The following is a 23,520-nucleotide window of genomic DNA, read 5'->3' as shown; positions in this document are numbered from 1 at the left end:
AGGAGGATTGCCGTGAGTTCTAGGCCACCCTGAGACTCCATAGTGAATTCCAGGTCAGCCTGGGCTAGAGTGAGACCCTACCTCATAAAACAAAAAACAAAAAACAAACAAAAACTTGGAAGCAGCCAACATTAAAGACTGGTTAGGGCTAGTGAAATGGCTTAGCGGTGAAGGCATTTGCCTGCGAAGATGAAGGACCCGGTTCAATTCCCCAGGACCCACATAGCCAGATGCATAAGGGGGCACACGCATCTAGAATTTGTTTACAGGGGCTAAAGACCTTGGCGCACCCATTCTCTTTCTCTCTATCTGCCTTTCTCTCTCTCTTTCTCAAATAAATAAATAAAATAGTTTAATTTCTTTAATTTAAAAAAAAGGTTAAGCTGGGCATTGTGGTGCATGCCTTTAATCCCAGCACCCTGGAGACAGAGGTAGGAGGATTACCATGAGTTCAAGGCCAGCCTAAGGCTACATAGTGTATTCTAGGTCAGCCTAAGCTAGAGCAAGACCGTACCTTGAAAAACAAAACAAAACAGAAGGTTAAATTATCATTACATAAATATTTAATGGACAATTATGTAACCATTAAGACCAGATTTTTATTATTGAGAATGTTCATATGACATAGAATCATGTTAAAAGACAAGAGAGGGCTGGAGAGATGGCTTAGTGGTTAAGCGCTTGCCTGTCAAGCCTAAGGACCCCGTTTCGAGGCTTGATTCCCAGGACCCACGTAAGCCAGACGTACAAGGGGCGCATGGGTCTGGAGGTCCTTTGCAGTGGCTAGAGGCCCTGTCATGCCCATTCTCTATCTATCTATCTGCCTCTTTCTCTATCTGTCTGTCACTCTTAAATAAAATAAATAAATAAAAGAGACAAGAGAGAAAATTGTATATGCAGAATAATTTCAACTATGTATAAAGTATTGACTCGGAAGATAGGATGAAAAGATCCTACTAGCAGTCACTACATGCAAAAAACAATTCACCTAGGAACAAACTATGCATGCAATACCCACACAAAGAAAGCTATTACTGTTTACTGATAGATTTTAAATTTGAAAAAATGAAAAGGTATACAGTGTGTGATGGTTGGTATTGATTATCAATGTGACATGATCTAGAATCACCTAGGAGACAAATCTCTGAGTATATCTGTGAGGGAATTCTAGATTAGGTTAATTGAGATGGGAAGATCCACTCTAACTCTTGCATAGGATGGAGCCCCAGCATGTATTAAAAAAGGAAAAGTAGGGCTGGAGAGATGGCTTAGCAGCTAAGTCAGTTGCCTGCAAAGCCAAAGGATCCCACCCAGTTTGATTCTCCAGGACCCACGTTAGCCAGATGCGCAAGGGGGCACATGTGTTGGGAGTTCATTTGCAGTGGCTGGAGGCCCTGGCATGCCCATTCGTTCCCTCTCTCTCTCTCCCTCTTTCTCTCTATCAAATTAATTAATTAATTATATTTTTTAAAAAAAGGAACAAGCAAGCTTAGCATAAGCATTCATTGCTCTCTACTTCTTTTTTTTTTTTTTTTTTTTTTTTATAAATTTTTTATTTATTTATTTGAGAGCGACAGACACAGAGAGAAAGACAGATAGAGGGAGAGAGAGAGAATGGGCGCGCCAGGGCTTCCAGCCTCTGCAAACGAACTCCAGACACGTGCGCCCCCTTGTGCATCTGGCTAACGTGGGACTTGGGGAACCGAGCCTCGAACCGGGGTCCTTAGGCTTCACAGGCAAGCGCTTAACCGCTAAGCCATCTCTCCAGCCCTGCTCTCTACTTCTTGATTGTGAATTAAATGTAACCAACTGCTACATGCTCCTGCCACCATGCCTTTCCCACCATGATAGACTATCTCCTCTCAAACTGTAAGCTTAACTAAACTCTCCATAATGTTGTGTCTTGTCAGATATTCTGTCACAACAACAGATACCATGTCCCCTCATGGACAAAGTCAGTATTGAAACGATAACATTTTACCCAAATATTTAACAAATACCATGTGAGTTGCAATCAGAATTGCAATAGGATATTTGATGAAATTGGAATACCAATTCTAAAACTCATCTGGAAGAGTATTTGCTTTAGAAAAGCTAGGTTTGTTTTATTTATTTAGAAACAGGGTTTCACTATGCAGCACAATCTGGCCTCAAACCTGAGAGTCTCCTGCTTCAAACACCCCAGTGCTGGGATTACTGCTATACATCACAATATTCAACTAGGGGTATTTTTTTAAAGTATGATGATGAGCCTCTGCTGCTAGATATGAAAACATTTTTTTGCAAGCCGGGTATGGTGATACATGCCTATCATCGCAATACTCTGAAGGCTGAGGCAGGAGAATTATGAGTTTGAGGACAGCTTGAGTTGCATATAGCAAGATCCTGTTTCAAAAAAAAAAAAAAACAACAGCTAAACAGAGACATATTTTAAAGCCACAGTAATTAAAGTGTGTTGTTGGCTCACAAACAAAAACAATAAATAAATGAAACAGATCAAATCATCAGTTACCAACACAAATGTGTGGAAGCATTTCAAGTAATTGACAATAGGTGTTGGAACAATTGGTTACCCATTTTTTAAAAATTATCTTCTATATCGCACTATCCAGAAACAAATTAACTTGGCCTCCCAAGTGACTGGCATGGGCCAAGGCCTGAAGAAGCAGCAACAAACATGGTGGATTGGGACTGGCACAGCTGGAGCCAAAGAGGCAGCAGCTGGCCGGGTTGGGGAGGATCTGGATGCCACTATGGCAGGGAAGCTAGTGAACTGCAAGGCTCATGAGTGAATGAGGAAGTCAGAAAGAGGATGGCAAGAGCAGACTTCTGTCAGAGAAGGGAGTTACAAATAGAGAGGGAAAAGTCTCCAGTGAACATGTAATTGCTAGATTGGAGAAATAGGTGTTTTTTTTAAATTTATTTATTTATTAGAGAGAGAGGGAGAGAGAGAGATTGTGAGAATGGGTGCACCAGGACCTCTAGCCACTGCAAACAAATTCCAGATGCATGTGCCACTATGTGCATCTGGCTTACTTGGGGCCTGGAGAATTGAACCTGGGTCCTTAGGCTTTTCAGGCATGCACCTTAACCGCTAAGCAATCTCTCCAGCCCAAAATTGGTGTGTTTTATCTAACATTACCTCTTTACTGATTTTGATGTTTGTGCTGAGATTATGTAGGATAATTCCCTCCTTTTCTGAAAAAAAAGGTATTTAGTATCTGTAGCTAACAGCTTCAGGTTCACTGAGATGAACTTCCAGACCTGGCACAGTTATGGAGGAAGGGATATTTATTGAAGCTTACAGATCCAGGGGAAGTTCCATAATGGCAGAAGAAGCTGGCCTGCCTTCACAGGACCAAACACACACACAGAGAATCACAAGCCTACAAGCCAAAAAGCCACACACTACAGCACACTTCAGGAACTCCAGCCAGGCACACTTTGCATATCTTTAGATTGAAATCCCAAACTCACCACCACACCCTAAGACCTTCCCAGTGACACCACCTCCAGCCAGGTGGCTGCAGATGCAAACTATGAAACTAGTAAAACACTGAATATATTGGGGAACATCTATTCAAACTACCACAGTATCCCAGGGCTTCATGTTTCCCATTTACTCTCACATGGGTCAGGAAAATATATGTACGTAAAAGTATAGTACATATGTAGAATGGAGAAGAGAAAGAAGAGATGAAGGAAGTAGGATGAATCAAGATGGAGAGGTTATTCTTGTTAACGTTCTCTAATTTTGAAACTACTGTAAGATAAATTCCAGATCATTGTGGTTTGAATGTAAAATGTCCCCCATAGGGTCGTGTATTTGAATATTTGTTCTCCATCTGTTGGTACAGTTTGAGAAGTTGTGGAACCTTGAGGGAGTGGAGCCTTGCTGGAGGAAATGGATCACTAAGGGGCAAACCTTGAGGTTTTATAGCCTATCGTACTTCCTGTTCACCCACTCTTGCTGGCTGTGGATGCAACATGACCAGCCAGCTTCCCACTCCTGTTGCCTTCCCTATGGTGACGACAGTACCCCTGAAAATGGAAGCTGAAGTGAGCCCTTCCCTCCTTAATCTGTGCCTGGTTGGGTATTTGGTCACAGTGATGAGTAAAGTAACTAATATGTATGATGAATGAAAAATGTTAATAATTCCTCATCTTGGAACATATTAAAAATGTTCTCATATACACAAAAGTGTATGTGGACCTTTTAAAAAATATTCTTGATCATAAAAAATAGAAATATAGGAAGTGTGTATCAATAGGAAATAGTTAAGTAAATATATTAGTATAGAATGTTGTGCAGAGATTTTTTTTAAAAATTTGGGAGGCTTAAGGAGATTGCTCAGTGGTTAAAGGTGCTTGCTTGCAAAGTCTGCTGGCCTGGTTTCAATTTGCCAGTGCTCACATAAAGCCAGATGCACAAAGTGGCACATGTGTCTGGAGTTTGCTTTGTTTTATTTTGTTTGCAGTGGCAAAAGGCCTTGGCACTCCCTCTTATAAGCAAATAATTTTTTTAATTGGTAGATTTATGTGTACTTACCTGGAACGATCTTCAAGATATATTATTACATGGAGAAAGAAGTAAGCCAGTGGACATTGTGATCTTATTGTTTTGTTTTTTAGGGGGAATAAGTCTTTAAAAACTGCTATGGGTGGGCATATTATGTGTGTGTTTCCATGCTTATAAAGTGTAGAAATGACCCGAAACAGTACACCAAGCTAATAGAAATAGTGAGAAATTTCTAACTTTTTCACCATAGCCATATAATACCTTTATATCCAACTTTAAAAAGCCTAAGTGGAGGAGGGAGGGAGGAATATGTACGATACACTTTTAAAAGAGTGCTTCTCCAGCTGATTGCAGTATTTAATATTGACAATTATCTTTAGGCAACTGGAAAATTCCTCGTTCAAACCCCACATATAAGGACTTGGCCTTGCAGTGGACCATGCTCAGGTACACTTTATTATTAACTTACTGGAGGATTAGGCAGCCTGCTGAGCCACTCCCTCCTTGCTGGGCCATGGTCCAGAAGTGAATTCCCTTGCAGTTCTCCAAAAGGAGGTCAAACAAGTCCTCAGGGACTCTCAACAGAAAGAAGTTGCCAAAGGCTAAATTTGGCATGGAAGCCAGAGCCTGGTCTAGGATAAAGTGTGCCAGCACATTTCGGTTCTGCTTTCCAGACCTTGGGCAGAATGGGAAGGACTGGAGAGCTGCTTTCAAGAGCAGCTTCGCAGCCCAAGCCGGAGTGCACATCAACTTGAAAATGTAGTTTTTCCTCTGCCTCTCTGATCCTTACAAGCTCCTACGTGGAAGAGATTTAAATTCCTCTTCCTTTCCTTTTCTCAAAGCAACTTGATCAGATCTAGTTAGATCAAGAGAAAAAGAAGGTCAGCACTATTTTTCCTTTTCTGCCCCTCTATCATTCCTTACCTCCACTATTTAGGGGTAACATACCAGTTTTGTGAAGTTACTCTTTTGCTCTTCTTTTCTCATATATTTTATTGAATTATAATTCACATATCCTAAAATCTATCCAGCCTGTGGCCCACATACGGCAGAGGTCCCAGGATAGCCATGAATGTAGCCCAACACATTTGTAGATGACAAGGTCATGTTGCAATGTCAAAAGGTGAGACACTCTTGGATTTAAAGTATACAACACAGTAGTCTTTAGCATACCCACACCTGGGCAGCCATCATCACAGGATATTTCAGAACATTTTCTCCAATGCCAAAGGAAGCCCTTGACCCATTGCCAGTCACTCCACATTTCTCCTTGGTCCCCCCAGCCCTCAGCATTACTGGTATACCTCTGTCTCTGTCAATCTACCTGCTCTGAACATTTAGTATACATTAAGTCATTCAAAGTATGACCTGCCAAGTGCTGATTCCTTCACTTAGCTTAATATTTTGAGGTTCATCCATGCTGTAGTATGTGTCATTAGTCCACTGGTTAGTTTTCTTTTTGCTTTTTGAGATAAAGTCTCATGGATCTTTGGGCTAGAGGGTCTCACATAGTTCCTAGCAGCCTCTCTCTGGTCCTTGTATATAACCCCCTGTATTCAAAACCAGCAACCAAGCATCAAATCCTTTTCACACTGCAATCTGTCTTGGGCTTCTGTTGTCACAGCTGGGAAAGGCTTTTGACTTTTGCGGGTCTCTGTGATCAGACTGGCCCTAACCAGATAAGCCAGAACGTAGGGCTTGGTGACATGCTTATAGTCCCAGCACTTGGAAAGCTGAGGCAGAAGTTAAAGGACAGACTACCACATAGTAAGACCCTATCTCAAATTAGTTAATTAAGTTCTGACTCTCTACAAGAAAACTTAGTGATATAACAGCTATATGTATATTTACAGTTGTGATTTGATTTAAACCAACTCAATGAAAATACAGCTGTACCAAAAGGTCAGATAGAAGGCAACAGTTTGCTTCCCCAAAAGACTCAGAATGATTCTTATAATTAGTTAATATAAACCAATGTGCTGTAAAACAAACAAACAAACATAAGTTTCAAACATAAAAAAAGCTACCCTTTAAGCTGGGCGTGGTTATACACACCTTTAAGCACAGTAATCGGGAGGCAGAGGTAAGAGGATTGCCACGAATTCGAGACTACATAGTGAATTCTGGGTCAGCCTGGGCTAGAGTGAGACACTACCTCAAAAAACCTTTTTTAAAAAATGCTATCTTTTACTTTGTGTTTGTGTGTGCTACATGCTTGGCATCAAACTAAGCCTTTTTAAAAACATTTCTTTTGTTTATTTTTATTTATTTGACAGCGACAGACAGAGAGAGAGAATGGGCGTGCCAGGGTTTCCAGCCACTGCAAATGAACTCCAGACACATGTGCCCTCTTGTGCACCTGGCTAACGTGGGTCCTGGGGAATCGAGCCTCGAACCAGGGTCCTTAGGCTTCACAGGCAAGTACTTAACCTCTAAGCCATCTCTCCAGTGCCCCCTTTTTAAAATAAGTATTATCTGTTTATCCTCACAGTAATCCTATTGTGATTGATACTATTCCTATTCTCATTTCACAAATAAAGAAACAGAGGCTTAGGATGGTTAAATAATATAACTAAAATCATTAATCCACTAAGCAGGAAAGTTGGGACTCAAGTCAAGGTCTCTCTGACTTAAAATAAAGGTTGATTACGCAGGACAAATAAAGAGGACACATGAAGCCGTGTGGTCTGATTGTATACAAAGGTATGGTTATGGCGCCTAGTGTGGCTATGGAGATAAGCATGCGACAAAACCCTGTAAATCTCAGCCCTCACGAGGCTGAGGCAGAAGGCTCACGAGTTCAAGGCCACCCTGGACTATATATAGCAAGACTCTGTCTCAAAGTTGGGGAGTTCGTTGGTTATATGTATTCATATACCAGTTTAATGATACATTAACAATCTGGTCTGATTTGGGTAGAAATTAGTGATCTGTCATGATTGCTTTTAGCCCTTAGTCTCTTCTACTACTCTTTGGCATGCCCAGTTAATTTCTCTATTCACTCTTTAGCCATTACTTCCTATCCATCTCCCCTTCCTCTCATGAGATTGTGCTCTCTGACACACAGATGGGTGAAGTCCAATATAACAAGGATGGCTTTGGCGACAATGGCAGTGTTTGTGGTGTCTCTCAGAAGGCCTTTCTTCAGACTCCTTCCTGACCTGTGTTTCTAAAGTCACAACTTCTGATGTTACTGTTGCTCAGTCCAGCAATCCAGCAACATAAAAAGTTACAGGGCAAAAAGCAAAAACAAAAATAAAAAACCAATGCCAGGTGTGGTGGTGCATGCCTTTAATCCCAACACATAAGAGGCAGAGGTAGGAGAATCCCACCCTGAGACTCCATAGTGAGTTCCAGGTCAGCCTGGGCTAGAGTGAGACCCCACCTTAAAAACCAAGAAAAGAAAAATTTACAGTGGGAGAGAGAGGGAGGAACAAAGCAGGTGCATGTTCACAATGAGATGAGCCAATGGTGCAGGAGAAATTTTCTGAGTGAGAATGGTGAAGAGTTATTTGTTGGGCTGGAGGGATGGCTTAGTGGTTAAAATGTTTGCTCACAAAGCCAAAGCACCCAGGTTTGATTCCCCAGGACCCACTTTGGCCAAATGCACAAGGGGGCACACATGTTTGGAGTTTGTTTGCAGTGGCTGGAGGCCCTGGCATGCCCATTCTCTCTCTCTCTCTCTCTCTCTCTCTCTCTCTCTCTCTCTTTCCTTCTTTCACTGTCAAATGAATAAATAAAATATCTCAAAAAAGAGTTGTTTTCCATAAGACAGGATGGCTGTGCTTTTCCCCCAGAATGGAATGGAAGCCAGCTGGCCAGGGCACTTCTAGTACCGAGGCAGTGGGGCACATAAGGGAATGGACTCACAGTTGGGCTAATATGTTTGAGCACATTTCTAGACTCCTCAGACCCTTGCAGATTACTTGGGCAAGAAATAACTCCTGCCCATTGTTATTTGTCTGAATGGATTATCTAAAGTCTGGGGGCAGAATCTTGCCAAAAAACAGAACTTCAATTTAGCATGCAGATATTTCTTTTCTGAAATATTGGGTTGAATTTATTTTTTTCATGGTGGGAAGGTACCTCAAATAATCAAGATGCATTGTATTCAGGATCTAATTTCCCAAATGTCAGCATGCACTACATTTCAAAAGTAATTCACTTTGCAATGTGTTTTTCCCATTACACTCATGTGGCAGAAATTATTGCAAATAATAGACTAGGAGGCTGGGATCATCATTATATCAACTAAGGGGTCTGCCTGGGCCATTGACAGTAAAGGTTATTTCTACTGAAAAGAGAATTCCACATCATTTCAAAAATAAACATATGTGCTATCATCTATCAACTGTCTCAGACTTGTCTGTTTAGAGTTGCCCGACCATGACTGACTATCTTGCCTCTGTGTTTTGTGTGTATTTCTTCCTGCTGAGAACAATCTGTGCTTTTCCCTCTTCTACATATTTCTCACCTTCAAAATCAGAGTTTACCTCCTTCCAGATACCTTTCCTAAGCTGGGAAGAGGCGTGTGTGGTGGCACACCACACCTCTACTTCTAGCACTTGAGAGATTTAAACAGGAGGTTTATGAGTTCAAGACCAGCTGAGGCTGCACAGTGAGACCCTGCCTCAAAAACAAAACAAAACAAGGGAGCGAGTTCGGAGAAATAAACAGATATCTTCCCTAACAGTCACATCCCAGATGTGACTCGTTGTAAGATTCCTTTCCCACTATTGCCTTAGTCTTCACTATTCCACGTTCTGTTGCAGCACCTGAAGTGTTTCTGTGGATTTCATCTCAAGGTGTTTTTTTTTTTTTATGTGTACGTTTTGGGTTCCAGTTAGATTTTGCATTCTCTGGAGATGTCAAGGGCTTTGCCTTTTATTTCTTTGGCATCCAGGGATAGTACAGTGAGTCACATTAGAATGACATAAATGCCACACCTGTGGATAAACTTCAACCAGACATACATTTGACAGTGATATGGAGAAAATATTTTATTCAACAAGCATCAAATGAATTTTAAAGGTTAAGGTTGGAAGGTTAAAGATGAGATGTGAACAACCAATTTGTCCTTCATGGATCTTTCATCCAAGAACATATTAAAGCTTTTTTATGTCTAAATGTATAGTAATTGTCTTTATCAAATCTCAGGATAAAAAATTACTAACTAGGGCTGGAGAGATGGCTTAGCGGTTAAGCGCTTGCCTGTGAAGCCAAAGGACCCAGGTTCAAGTCCCCAGTACCCACATAAGCCAGATGCACAAGAGGGCACATGCGTCTGGAGTTCATTTGCAGTGGCTAGAAGCCCTGGCGCACCCAATCTCCCTCTATCTCCCTCCCTCCCCAACTTGCAAAAAAAATAATATATTAACTAATGGTTGGAAGAATCTGTCCTAGGAAACAAGGTCGGGCCTTATTACCAATTCATTCTGCAACAAATTTAGTCATTCAACAATTTTTTTAGTATTTTATTTTTATTTATTTATTTGAGAAAGGCAGAGAGAGAGAGAGAGAGAGAGAAACAGAGGAAGAATAGGTGCACCAGGGCCTCTAGCCACTGTAAATGAATTCTAGACACATGTTCCGCCTTGTGTATTTGGCTTACGTGGGTCCTGGGGAATCCAACCAAGCTCCTTTGGCTTTGTAGGCAAGCACCTTAACTGCTAAGCCATCTTGCCAGCTCCTCATTAAACAAATATTTATTGAGCATATACTACACAGATGACTTATAGTAGGTACCAAAATAACATCAAACTTGTATTCTGAGAAACCAAAATACAAAAGTAGGAGATAGGGCTGGAGAGATGGCTTAGCGGTTAAGTGCTTGCCTGTGAAGCCTAAGGACCCCGGTTCGAGGCTCGGTTCCCCAGGTCCCACGTTAGCCAGATGCACAAGGGGGCGCACGCGTCTGGAGTTCGTTTGCAGAGGCTGGAAGCCCTGGCGTGCCCATTCTCTCTCTCTCCCTCTATCTGTCTTTCTCTCTGTGTCTGTCGCTCTCAAATTAAAAAAAAAAAAAGTAGGAGATAAAAAGAGAACAAAATGTCTCATGCTACCAAGATAGCATGGTGCTGAGAGGGGTGAGTAAAGAGAGAGAAGTGAAAGATGGGCCAGTGAACTCTTTTTGAAAGCATCATGATGTTAATTTGTCCTCAAATGATAGACAAAGGAGAGACCAAAGGCATTGGATCACGTGTGTGCTGTGTTTGGGCGATGATGGACGTTTAACTCAGCACTATGAAAGATGTCCCTTTTCTGCCGCTCTTTTGTCTTTCTTGCATTTGTGGGCTTCTGGCTGGGAATCATTTTACTTCTGTTTGAAGAATTTGCTTTATTAATTACTTAGCACACGTTTGCTGACAATATTCAAAATTTTTTTGAGGTAGGGTCTCACTGTAGCCCCGACCTGGAATTCACTATGTAGTCTTGGCCTCGAACTCACAGCAGTCCTCCCTGCCTCCTGAGTGCTGGGATTAAAGGCATGCGCCACCACACCTGGCTTAACCTTCCTTTCAAGGCATAACTTATTTTTTCTTTCTGAGAATTAAAGTTAATTTTATATTGATTCCAGTTCTCTGATGAAATTGTCCATCTTTCCTTCTGATTCCTTAAACATGCTAGCCACAGTTACTTGAAAAATGTGTGACGAAGGGGCTGGAAAGATGGCTTTGCTGTTAAGGTGTTTGCCTGCAAAGCCAAAGAACCCCTTGGTTTGATTCTCCAGGACCCAGATCAACCAGATGCACAAGGGGGCACATGCGGCTAGAGCTCATTTGCGGTGGCTGGAGGCCCTGGTGCACCCATTCTCTCTTTCCCTCTCTCTGCCTCTCTCTGTCTCTCTCTCTCTCTCTCTCAAATAAATAAATAAACAAAGTTTTTAAAATGTGTGGCTAAAACCTCTAGCTATTTGTTATTGTAGGCTTATTTCCATAATCTCTTTTGTCTCTTGAATTTTCATTCACTTGGTCCTGTTTCCTGACATTACTGACTTAAAAAAACTGAATGAGCAATTGATTGTCCACAGGTGGGACAAATCTATGGGCATGCTTCTGAGGGACTTTCTAGATTAGGTTAATTGAGGTAGCAAGACTCACCCTAACTATGGGTGGCACCATTCCATGGGTTTGGACCTGGGACTTATTTACAGGGAGGAGGCAAGTGGGTGTCGTGACCACTCGACCAGCAAGAATGACCTGACCCGAGAGCTCTTCTTTAAGCAGTTTATTCAGGAACCTTGAACAATCTTCTGACCCCGGGGAGAGCCGACCCGCAAGCTAAGTAGTCCTGCGCTAGCCAACCCTAGTGAGCCACGTGGCCCATGCAGATAGGTCCACGATGAAGGAAGCAGAATTAGTTAAGCAGCCTCAGCCAAATAAGGACTTGTTTATCCCAGAGAGCGCTCGCTGTCGGGCTAGCGGAAGGCGGAAGCCCACGCCGTCTTTAGGGCGCGGCACATCGCAGCTCTCCACAAGTGGGCACAGGTGTTCACCTCTCCCGGCTTCCTAACTTAGGTGCAGCATGGCCAGCTGCCCCACACTCCTGTCGCCATGGCCTCCCTGCCTTCATGGGATATATGCACAAGCTACGATCCACAATTCTTTAAGTTGCTTTTATCACGTATTTTGCCATAGCAATAGGAAGAGTAACTAACACAAATGCCATGCTTTACCTATGAAAAATTATGGCTCTGGGTGATGATTTTTTCAGTGCCAGGGCCGAACCCAAGGCCTTATGCATGTGATGACACAAGTAGTGTATCACTGAGCTACAGCCCCTGCCCTTAGATGATGGCATCATCCTGCGTAGAAGAGGTTTGTTTTTTTTCTGGCAGTGAGAGAGACTTTGGATGTTGCCTCTTTATCCAAGTACGACTGACTTGCCCTACTTCCAAGGCACAGCTCTTTCTGGGGTCTCCTATCAGCCTTTGCTGATTCACCGGAGCCCTTTCTTCTTGCTGGGCCCTGAACTCCAGGACAGTGACGGCGCTGTCGTCTCTGTTCAGACTTTAGCCTCTTTGCAGCTGCTTTAGGGAAAAAAAAAATTCTTAGTGTCTCCCTTCACATGTGTAGTTTAGAAGTTGTCAAATACTTAGAGGTGTTTACAATTATAAAGTCAGGCTCACTCTTTTACTCCTTTTTTTGTTTTTTTCCTTGAGGATTTATGGTTCTAAAATCCTGGCTGTCTTGACTGCTCTCTGATGTCTTGGAAAAGCCTGGTGGGTTTTGGGTTTTAATCAAACTTCTCAACAAAAGATTCATAACCAGAAGTGGAAGGAATGCTACAAATTTAGAAATAGTAAAAATTTAATCCTCTTAATTAATTTTAAAAAATCTATTTTCTTATATGCTGACAAGCTGCATCTAAAACTTGGCTGGAAAGACAAAGGAACTAGAACAGCTAAAACATTTTTGAAAAAAAAATAGTACTATTCAGATTGCTTGTTCTCAATATTAAATATAAAGCTGCAGTATTCAAGACATTGTGGTACTGGTGAAAGGATAGACACATAGATCAATTAACAAAAGGACAAGTCCCAAAATAGACTCATAACATATGTGGCTCATTGAGTTTTGACAAAGGCACAAAAACAATTCATTAGAGGAGATAAAGAACTTTTTTTGTTTTGTTTTGTTTTGTTTTTTGAGGTAGGGTCTCACTCTAGCCCAGGCTGACCTGGAATTCACTATGTAATCTTAGGCTATCCTTGAACTCACAGCAATCCTCCTACCTCTGCCTCTCGAGCACTGGGATTAAAGAGGTGCGCGCCACCATGCCTAGTTTAAAGAACTTTCAAGCCAGGCATGATGGTGCAGACTTTAATCCCAGCACTTGGGAGGCAGAGGTAGGAGAATCACTGTGAGTTTGAAGCCAGCCTGGGACTACATAGTGGATTCCAGGTCAGTCTGGGCTAGAATGAGACCCTACCTCAAAAAAAAAAAGAAAAAAAAAAAAAGAACCTTTCAAAACTCTTTCAATAATTTGCTTTTTAAAATGAGCAAAACTTTGAATAGACACTACTTTACCAGACAAGGTAAGCCAGTGGCAAATGAACATCTTTTCTTTTTTTTTTTCTAAAAAATTTCTTTTTCTTATTGAGGAAGTGCAAATTAAAAATTACCTTAGTAGAGCTGGATGTGGTGGCACATACCTTTAATCCCATCATTTTGAATGCAGGATTGTTGTGAGTTCAAGGCCACCCTGAGAGTACATAGTAAATTCCAGCTCAGCCTGGGATAGAACAAAACCCTACCTCTAAAAACAAAAACAAACAAAATTACCTTAACACATCACCAAAAATATACTAGAGTTGCCTTAAAAATGATACAGCTGGGCTAGGGATGTTCAATAGTTAAGAGTACTTGCCACTTAAGGATGAAGGCTGGAGACCAAGTTCAACTCCCCCAAATCCATGTTAAAAGATGAACATGGCCACACTTGACTGTAACCCCCATCTGCAATAGGTGGGGTAGAGCAAAGGGGGCCGAGAACGAAGAATCCCTGGGGCTTGCTGATGGACAGCAGCTCCGGGTTGAGGGAGAGACCCTGTTTCAAGAAAAGAAATACACTGATGAGTGATGAGAAAGACACCTAACATTTCTCCCCTGGCCTCCACATGCAGGTGCATGGGGTGCATATCTGCACACACATGTGCATGTGCCACAAACACATGTACACACACACACACACACACACACACACACACACACACACACAGACATGACAGCCAAGTGCTAGTAAGATACAAAGCAACCAGAACTGTCATATATTGTCGTTTAGGATGCAAAATGTAATATGGACTGGCAGTTTCTTACAAAGTTAAACATTCACTCAACCTATGAGTCAATGGTGTCCTTTCTAGGTATTTCTTCTCAAGAAATCTTATTTTCACATCAAACATGTACCCAAGCTTCAAAGCTTTCTTTATTAGTGTTAAAACTCTTTGAGGGTGGGGGGTGGGGAACCAAATATCTTTCTGGTAAATGGATAAAAAACCTAAAGTGAATCTATACAAAGAATATTACTTGGTAATTTTTAAAAAAAGGAAAGAGTGGATGACTCAGAACATGATGCCAACTGAAAGAAACCAGAGTCAAACATCTGCATGCTGGGTGATTCAGTTGATGGTATTCTTGAAAAGCAAAAGAACAGCAACAGAAAATGCCATCGTGAGTGAGTATCAGAATTTTGGATCGAGACTTGACTATGAAAGAGCATAAGGAAATAGCATTAGGGGAAGGAACTCTGTGTCTTGACTATAATAATAATGGTAGCACTGTATGTATTTTTGAAAATTTAGAATTTTACATCAAAGGAGTTTTTGTTTATAGATTTTGAAAGCATGAATAAAAATACAGGGCATATTTATTGTCTTTTAAAAAGATATTTCTAACATCAAATAAAACAAGCATGGAAAATTACATAAATATATGGTTAACTGGATATTTGTAAAGCAAATATTCTTGAAATCTCATTGATATCAAGAAATGGAAGTTTAGGGATGGAGTGTAGCTCAGTGGTTGAGTATGTCCTTCAAAGTCCTGGGTTGGGGGCTGGAGAGATGGCTCAGCAGGTAAGGTGTTTACCTGGAAAGCCTAATGACCTGAGTTCAATTCCCCAGTGCCCATGTAAATTCAGATACATAAAGTGGTGTGTCCATCTGGAGTCCATTTGCAGTGGCTAGAGGTCCTGGTGCATCCATTCTCTCTGTCTTTCTATCTCTCTTTGCTTGCAAATAAATAAATAAAAATTTTTAAAGAAAGTTCTGGTTGGAACCCCAGTGCGAAAGAAGGAAGAGAAGACGAATGGACTTGCCTCCCACTGTGGAATCCCCTTCTGTGTGTCGAATTTGAGTCCTTAGCCCCGTCCCCTTCCAGAAGTAATCACCATCCCGACTCACAGTCATCTTCATCCTGCACACTCACAACTGTTGTCACTCAGCTGTGCATCCCTAGACTCTATAGTCTGGTTCATTTAGAGTTCTGTTCTTAAGTTTCCTCTTAAGCTGTCGGTTCTGCTCTGTTCTTTCCCCTTCTCTACAACTTAATGTGCCCACGGTCTGAACTGTGCTGATTGCCCACGCGCGGTGAGGTTTAGTATGCTCCTCTTGACCCTGGACTTCATCGGATTGGCCTATACAAAGTATCTGCCAAAACTACAGGAGTCTCGTGATGTTTGGACCTCCCTTATGGTGATGCTGCCAAGGGACTGGCTTCTGGAATGACACAGAAAGCAAATGCTTTCTGATTATCTTTTTGTGTATTACCAGAGTGGTTGGGATACAAGCCTGGGCCCTGGTAAGTCCCAGCAAGCTAAGCTCTTGCCACCCATCCCCAATATGCTAATTAAAGAGAAAGATTTTTACTCAATGTAGCCACATTGCAAAGAATTGTCCATCCTGCCCCCCAAAAGGGTGTATCCCCAGGTCCGTCTTTGGAGTACTAACATGAGGTTTTGGCTTAAATAGAGAAGAAGCGGTATGTATGACCAAGACAATTTGGTCAAGGTATGGCCAAGCCCATCTTTGCCTCTGCTGGATCTATCCTGTAAGTTGTCAGTACTGTGAGAAATCTCTTTCTGGAAGGCAGGGTCTGCCTTGAACTGGTACCAGGGTTTTTAGCCTTTTCCCGCCCTTAGCACAGGAGTCCTAATAAAATTTTATCTCTTTGGGGTCCATGATTTCAATAGTCTGAGAGCTGAAGGACCAACACAACTGTTTCCATGACAGAGCAGTCACAGCAGCAGCTGTTCACACTTAACACCGGTACCTTTAGGTAAATATATATATATGTTGGCATGTCAGGACCTCTTGCCATTGCAAAGAACACCAGGCCCATGTGCCGCTTTCTTCATCTGGCTTTATGTGGGCACTTGGGCATCAAACTCAGGCAGACAGGTCCTGCAAGCAGCACCTTTAACCACGGAATCATCACCTCAGCCTGGCACTCGTGTCTTTTAATTCTTTAGGATTGCAAAGTGCCGGTATTCTGCCTTTTCCTCTTCATTTTCACAGTTGGCAAGCAATACAGGAGGCACCTTCTCCTTACCTCTGTCACGCAGGCACCCGCAGTGTAGTTCATATAGGAAAGGCAGAACAAACGTGTGATTCTTTTACTTGCCAGACTTCAAAACAATGAATTAGTTCCCTGTCATCTTCTAATGGTTAGCATTTTCTCCTTTTGGAAATGTCATACTGAACTCATGTGTTTAAGCATACTTGATAGCTTTTAATCTGTTGAAATTATTTACTGAAATTCAAAGAATCCCACCATCTTCAGCTTGGCCCCTCCATTCTTTTGAACTAATTCTGGCCATCTTTGATGTCTTCCTTGCTATCTAAGTTTGACAAAAGGTGCATTTTGTTCATTTTCAACCACAGTCATTTCCTGGTGATAGTCTCATATATTTTCATGGGAAATGGTCGATCAAGATCAGAGTGTGACAAACTGGGTGTCACGGCACATGTTTATAATCCCAGCATCTGAGGGGAGCAGGAGCTCAAGGTCATCCTCAACTATATAGTGAGTTTTGAGGCCAGCTTGGGCTACCTACTACTTTGTGTCAAAACCAAAATCATATTATGGGTCTTAGGAATGTTCGTTGCTGCTGGAGTGGGCATTATTTTAATGTTTGGACATTGTTTTCAGTACACAGAATAGACAATATCTACAATGTACGGAAAAAGGGAATGCACACACATCAATATATGCAGATAAAATACCTCATGAATTTATATTGATACCTCCTGGTCACATCTGTTTCCTGTATTTTGGATCTTTGTGATCAGAATCTGTCACTCCCTGAAATATTTACCTCTTTCTGAATTTATGAACTTTTAAAAATATTTTCTGTTTTCCAGCTAATCTTTAGGATGGCTGTTGAATTTGTTTGCTCTTATTTTCATTTTGGCTTATTCATTTCTTAAGTTGTTTTGGCCTTATTCCTATTTCCTGAGTCCTGTATCTTCATTTATGAGCTTCTAATTTTTATTTCTGTTATTTCATATTACATTTTATTTTCTTAATGTCTTTTATCTCATTGAAAATAATAGGTTACAGTTTTAATCTGTTTTGTGAATGCTTTTTTTGAATGATCTTATTGCCTATGGTGATGTTATTTAGTTCTTTGTTCCTCATTTCTAAAAAAAATAAAATGATGTGACCTTGATATGTTGTTTTCATTTAATGTGAAATTACTTTTTCTGAACTTTTGTTATAAAGTAGCATTCAACTCAGTTCCTCATAGAAATAAAGTAGCATTCAATTCAGTTCCTCATAGAACTCTCTCTGTGTTGATTTTGGGAAATGTTAAAAATAAGACAGCTTGCTTCAGGATATTTCATCATTTTTGGTCTGCATCTTTTCTTCCCTTCATCTTTTGTCCATGTCTCCCTATTCAGATCTTATTTCCCTCCGAGCAATTTCTCTTCAGTGTGATCTCTGTTCTCCAAAGAGGCCCTGGCAAGCTGCTTTTGAGGGTTCGTGGGAACTGAGTTGTTACAGGCTCTTCAGACCTTTCTCCAATGAAGTTGACATTAGTTTTGGCCAAACCCCTTACCTGTGTCTGCTGCTATTCTCAAATTGTCCTGCTCGCTTTCCAGTGAGGGCCTGCTGGCTCTCTTGGGAATTCTCCTATTCTCAAGTCCATCAGTAGCTTCCCTCTCCATTCTTCCAGACACTGACACACTGAGAATATATATATATATTCAATATATATATATATATTCAATATATATATATGTTGAATATATGTATATATTGGTTGTCCTCACCCAGGTGTATTTTAGCATTTATGGGGATACATTATCTTCTAGTGCTATGGTTTGGGTGTGTTCCTGTACTTTGTATGTTGGAAATTTATCCTGTAATGTCCTATGTTAAATGGTATTTGGAAGTAGGGACTTTGGGAAGCAATTAGGATTAGAAGTCAAAATGGGGGGGAGGGTTGGCATCCTGGTGATGGCATTAGTGGCTTTATAAGAAAAGGAAGAGAGACTGGGGAGATGCTCATGGAAAAGCACTCACCTCTTTCCAGACTCCACATTAAAAAAAAAAAAAAAAAGCTGCAGACCTCTGTAATCCCACCTTGCTGGCAATGAGATGGGAGGCAGAGGCAGGAGAATATCCCAGAAGGTCATGGTAGGTCTAGCAAAGATCAGCAGTGCAAAATCCAAAGAAAGGACCCCTGCCTCAAATGAGGTGGACAAGTGAGGACCAACCAGAAAGTTGTCCTTTGACACACATAGGCACGCACACATACACACACACACACACACACACACTCACATACACACACACGTGTGTGATATGTAGCCCTCCCACACAAGAACAAGAAAAGGAAGTGACCTGGTACAATTGCTCTGTCTCACCACATAATGTCCTTACCATGTGCCATGCCCTTAGACTTCCTAGCCTGAAAATCCATGGATTAATTATACCTCTATTCTTTATATGTTATCCATGCTGTGGTATTCTGTGATAGCCACAGGAAATGGCTAAGACATACTTGTTGTGGAAATTCTTTGTGAGTTTTTGATTTCACTATGAAATTTTCCTTTTTTTTTTTTTTTTTTCGGTTTTCCAAGGTAGGTTCTCAGTCTAGCTCAGGTTGGCCTGGAATTCACTATGTAGTCTCAGGGTGGCCTTGAACTCATGGTGATCCTCCTATCTCTGCCTCTGAGTGCTGGGATTAAAGGTGTGCACTGCCACGCCTAGCTTCCTTTCGGTTTTTTTTTTAAAGAAATTATTTATTTATTTGAGAACGACAGAGAGAGAAAGAAGCAGAGAGCTAGAGAGAGAATGAGCGTACCAGGGCCTCCAGCCACTGCAAATGAACTCCAGACACATTTGCCCCCTTGTGCATCTGGCTAATGTGGGTTCTGGGGAGTCTAGTCTCGGACCGGAGTCCTTAGGCTTCATAGGCAAGCACTTAACCACTAAGCCATCTCTCCAGCCTTTCCTTTCTATTTTTAATACAAGGATTCAGAAAGAGTGAAAAATTATGCTGTTGTCATCTTTCCAGAACCCTCTCCCAAGTTATTTCAATTATAAGTGCAGTTCATATGACAGTCCCTTGGGGAGGTTGTTCATAACTTATGGGCATTGACATTTTGCTTCTATTTGAGCCTGGGAAGGTTAAGTGCTTTAAATCTTAGTTGTTTGTGATGTCACAATTAATGACCAAACATAAGGGAACTAAAATATGAACATAACATGCTTTTTTACAAAAGCATTTAAATTTGATTATAGCAGAAATATTTCTGGGGATTTAGGGATTATTTTAACAATAAATAAAGTGATTGTGTTTATGTTCACAAATTTAACACAATGCAGCTTTCTTTTATGGGGTACATATACATAAATTATTTTGTACAAGTTTCATAGGATATAATATATTTACATATATTGCTATAAATTTTACTACTCTTGTAGTCAGGAAATTGTAAGAATTGGCACACAAATGAGAGAAAGAAGTTTTCAGGAACAGTCACTCAAACGATAGAGTTAATGAGCTCTAACAGAGCCCAGTGCCAACCTTTAGAGCTAAAAAAAAGCCTCAAGTGGTCATCTAGACCACAGCCTTAAGAATCTAATTCAGTGTGTTTAAGTATGGACAATTGCTAGCAATTAACAATGTCTATAAGAAATGGGCGTTTGGAGTTTTGCAATCTAGTTTTCTATCAGTTGACAAGGTGTAGTACCAGCAAACACAGCAGACAGAAACAATACTTAAGCATTACATTAAAAATTAATAAATAAATAAATAAAACAGAGCTTTGGCAGCTAGGAAACAGCAGCATAGATAGTGCATTTAAGAGGAATAGTCAAGGAGCCAGGGGCAACTCTAGGGCCATGTTGATGCTTTGCAAGTGGAATCGCGCATGGTTGCCATAGCTACAGAACAGCACAAGCTATAGACACACAGACCCTGTGGACCCGCCCACCCTGCTGCCACTCTGCCTTCCACACCTGCCCTGATGAGTTTTCTACAGCTCCAGTGTAGGGGGAAAAAGGCCATATGGCTTAAATCAAAATATTTTTTTCACTTCTAAAAAAATCAGAATACCAGAGATTCAGAGCAGAAAGCAGAGAAATACTGAAAAAAAAATGCTTGTTTCCCGAGGGTCAAAGGCTTTGGAACATCTATTCAAGAAGGATAGGCCAGTGATCCTTGGGTGCTGACCTGCATATCCATTCCTGTTCCTTTTTACCTTCCATTGAATCACAGGTCCTGTCTCTGCCTCCCCTACCAACAACCCTCTGTCTTGACAGCAGCACCAGGGAGAGCTGTGACATTGTTCAAAGGAATACATGTGGGTTTAAGAGGTGGGGGTAGAACTTAGTATTTTGGTACTCTGGTCCCATCCTATAACATGAACAAAGTGCTTTTGGATGTCACAGCCAAATTAGGCCAAAGCCGTGATTTTTTTTTTAAATGTTGTTTGGGATTTAGAATGGGGAGTGGAAAAAAGAGAAGTGATATCATCCTGAATTTGAGGGCTTGGGCACTGGGGAAAAAAACGACACATGTTGGAGAGGTACCCATGGGGGCACCTCGTTTTACATGGTGTACTCTTCCTGGTGACTTAATGTGTACTTAATCCACTGGGAGACTTGTTTCTTCATGTTCATGTATTAGGATGTGAACAAAATAATTTAAGCCACTTGCTGGCTTTGTTTTGGAGATTTCAGATGAGGTGAAGTCCCTAGGCCCTTTACATAGACAATCTGCACTTATGCCTTGTAAACCAACCTTGTTTGAAGAATCCAAAATGATATGGCATACAGGAAAGGTGGCTTTGCCATCTGCATTGATGTCCCAGGATTGCTCTGACAGAACAACACAAACTGGGTGGCTTGGAACAGTAGGCATGCATTATCGCATGGTTCTGGAGACTGGAGCCTTGTTAGTGAGCTTTTCCTTGCCTTCTTTCAATTTCTGATGGTTTATCTACATAACCTCTGCATGAGCACTCGGCTCCTCCATTATTGCATGATGCTTTCACTGTATCTCTGTCTCTTCAACATTCTTTTTATAATGACTTATTAGAATAGGGACCCACCCTAACCCAGTATCACGTTGTCTTTATTAGTTACATCTGCAATGACTTTATTTCCAGAAACAAGTTCACATTCTGAGGTACCAAGAGGTAAGACTTCAACATGTCATTTTAGTGAAGACACCGTTCAGCTCATAGAACCATGTATCTTTCTAACTTTCACATCCAAGCTTAGGCAGTTCTGGGCTTGGGTGTGTCTCCTAGCATCTCTGAGTTGGGCTTTTCTCATCTATGACATGAAGTTATGGAGGGGAGTTATAACCTCTGCCTTCCAGGATGATGGCAATATAGAAGAGTAGAAAAGGAGAAAAATAGGAGCATACATGGTAGAGAATGACTGAGGGACCTTTGTTGACAGGAAGAGGCATTCCTGAGGGGTAAGGGATCAGGATTTGTGGTGAAAGACACGTGAACAAATCTCTTCACATGGGCCTCCATGTGCCTGTTTAAAATAAAAAAATAAATAAAACACTTGTCTTTGATTTGAAAGACACGAGTATTGTTAATTCTTTGCATTTGTCCTAGGCTGCCACTGATGAGGCTCTGCTTTGTGAAGAGGTCCACTCTTCCTTCTTGTGAGATTCTGCAGTGCTTCGTACATCTCATTCATTCGTTCAACAAACACATGTATCAAGCACTTGAGAAAAGAACAAAATCAAAAATCCATTTTTGGGCTGGGGAGATGGCTTAGTGGTTAAGTCACTTGATTATGAAGCCTAAGGACCTAGGTTCAGCTCCCCAGAACCCATGTAGGCCAGATGCACATGGTGGCACACACATCCGGAGTTCGTTTACTGCAGCTAGAGGCCCTGGCGTGCCCATTCTCTCTCTCTCTCCCTCTAATAAATAAGTAAGTATAAAAATAAATACAGAGGGAGAGACAATGAACACATGGTTGTGTTGATCATTTATATGTGGTGACTGTGAACACTGCGAAGAAAATCAAGCGGTGTGAGGGCATAAAACATTAGGGAGGTAGGTAGACAGGGAAGCCTCTCAGGACAAAACTGAAACTCAAAGGTAAATAAATTTCGGGCCCCTGTACAGTCTGGAGAAACAGCATGCAGGCAGAAGGAATGCTGTACGTGGAGGCTGAAACCAGAGCGGCAGGAAGGCCACTGTGGGTGGAGAGTAGCTGTGGTAAGTTTTAATAATGAAACTGCATGAGCCAGGTTCTGGAGATGCTGTGGAAAGCAGTATGACATCGGAGTAAGTGTCAAGGATTTAAAGTCAGCAAGAATTGAATTCAAACATAAGCCTTGCTATTTATTAGTTTCATATGCTTAGGAAACTCATTGAACATGTGTGAGCCTCTATTTTTCTTATCTATGAAGTGGGAAAATAAGAGCTCTTTCGCAGGGATTTTGTAAAGTGAAAATAAGGTTTGAAAAAGAATGAGTCTTGGAAGAGATTTGACATTGAATTCTACTTTAATACATGACTTGCTTTGTACCCTTAAGACTGCAATTTGACTTTGTCACATGTGAAATGAGAATATTAATATGTAACAGAAGTGGTATGAGGATTTAACTAGCTAACGTTGCTTTAATCTCGGCAGTTACATTGTTATGTGACCGTGGTTTTGTTTTTAGTTGTCTTACTCAGAACTTGATATTCTCATTTCACCCAAAGGAATCTATCTGGAATTTTTTTTTGTTTTTTTTGTTTGTTTGTTTGTTTTTTCAAGGTAGGGTCTCACTCTAGCCCAGGCTGATCTGAATTCACTATGGAGTCTCAGGGTGGCCTCAAACTCACGGCGATCCTCCTACCTCTGCCTCCCGAGTGCTAGGGTTAAAGGCGTGCGCCACCATGCCCAGCTTCTGGAAAATTTTTTATTCATAAATTCTTCGAATGATGTCTTTTGTGTCTACTTGTCATTATCTCTACATAAGTCAAACTAGACTATGTTACACTGCAGATCTCCATAGCTTAAAACAAGGCT

Source organism: Jaculus jaculus, chromosome 9, assembly GCF_020740685.1.
Source record: "Jaculus jaculus isolate mJacJac1 chromosome 9, mJacJac1.mat.Y.cur, whole genome shotgun sequence".
Classification (NCBI taxonomy): domain Eukaryota; kingdom Metazoa; phylum Chordata; class Mammalia; order Rodentia; family Dipodidae; genus Jaculus; species Jaculus jaculus.
This window is presented reverse-complemented; position numbering follows the sequence as displayed.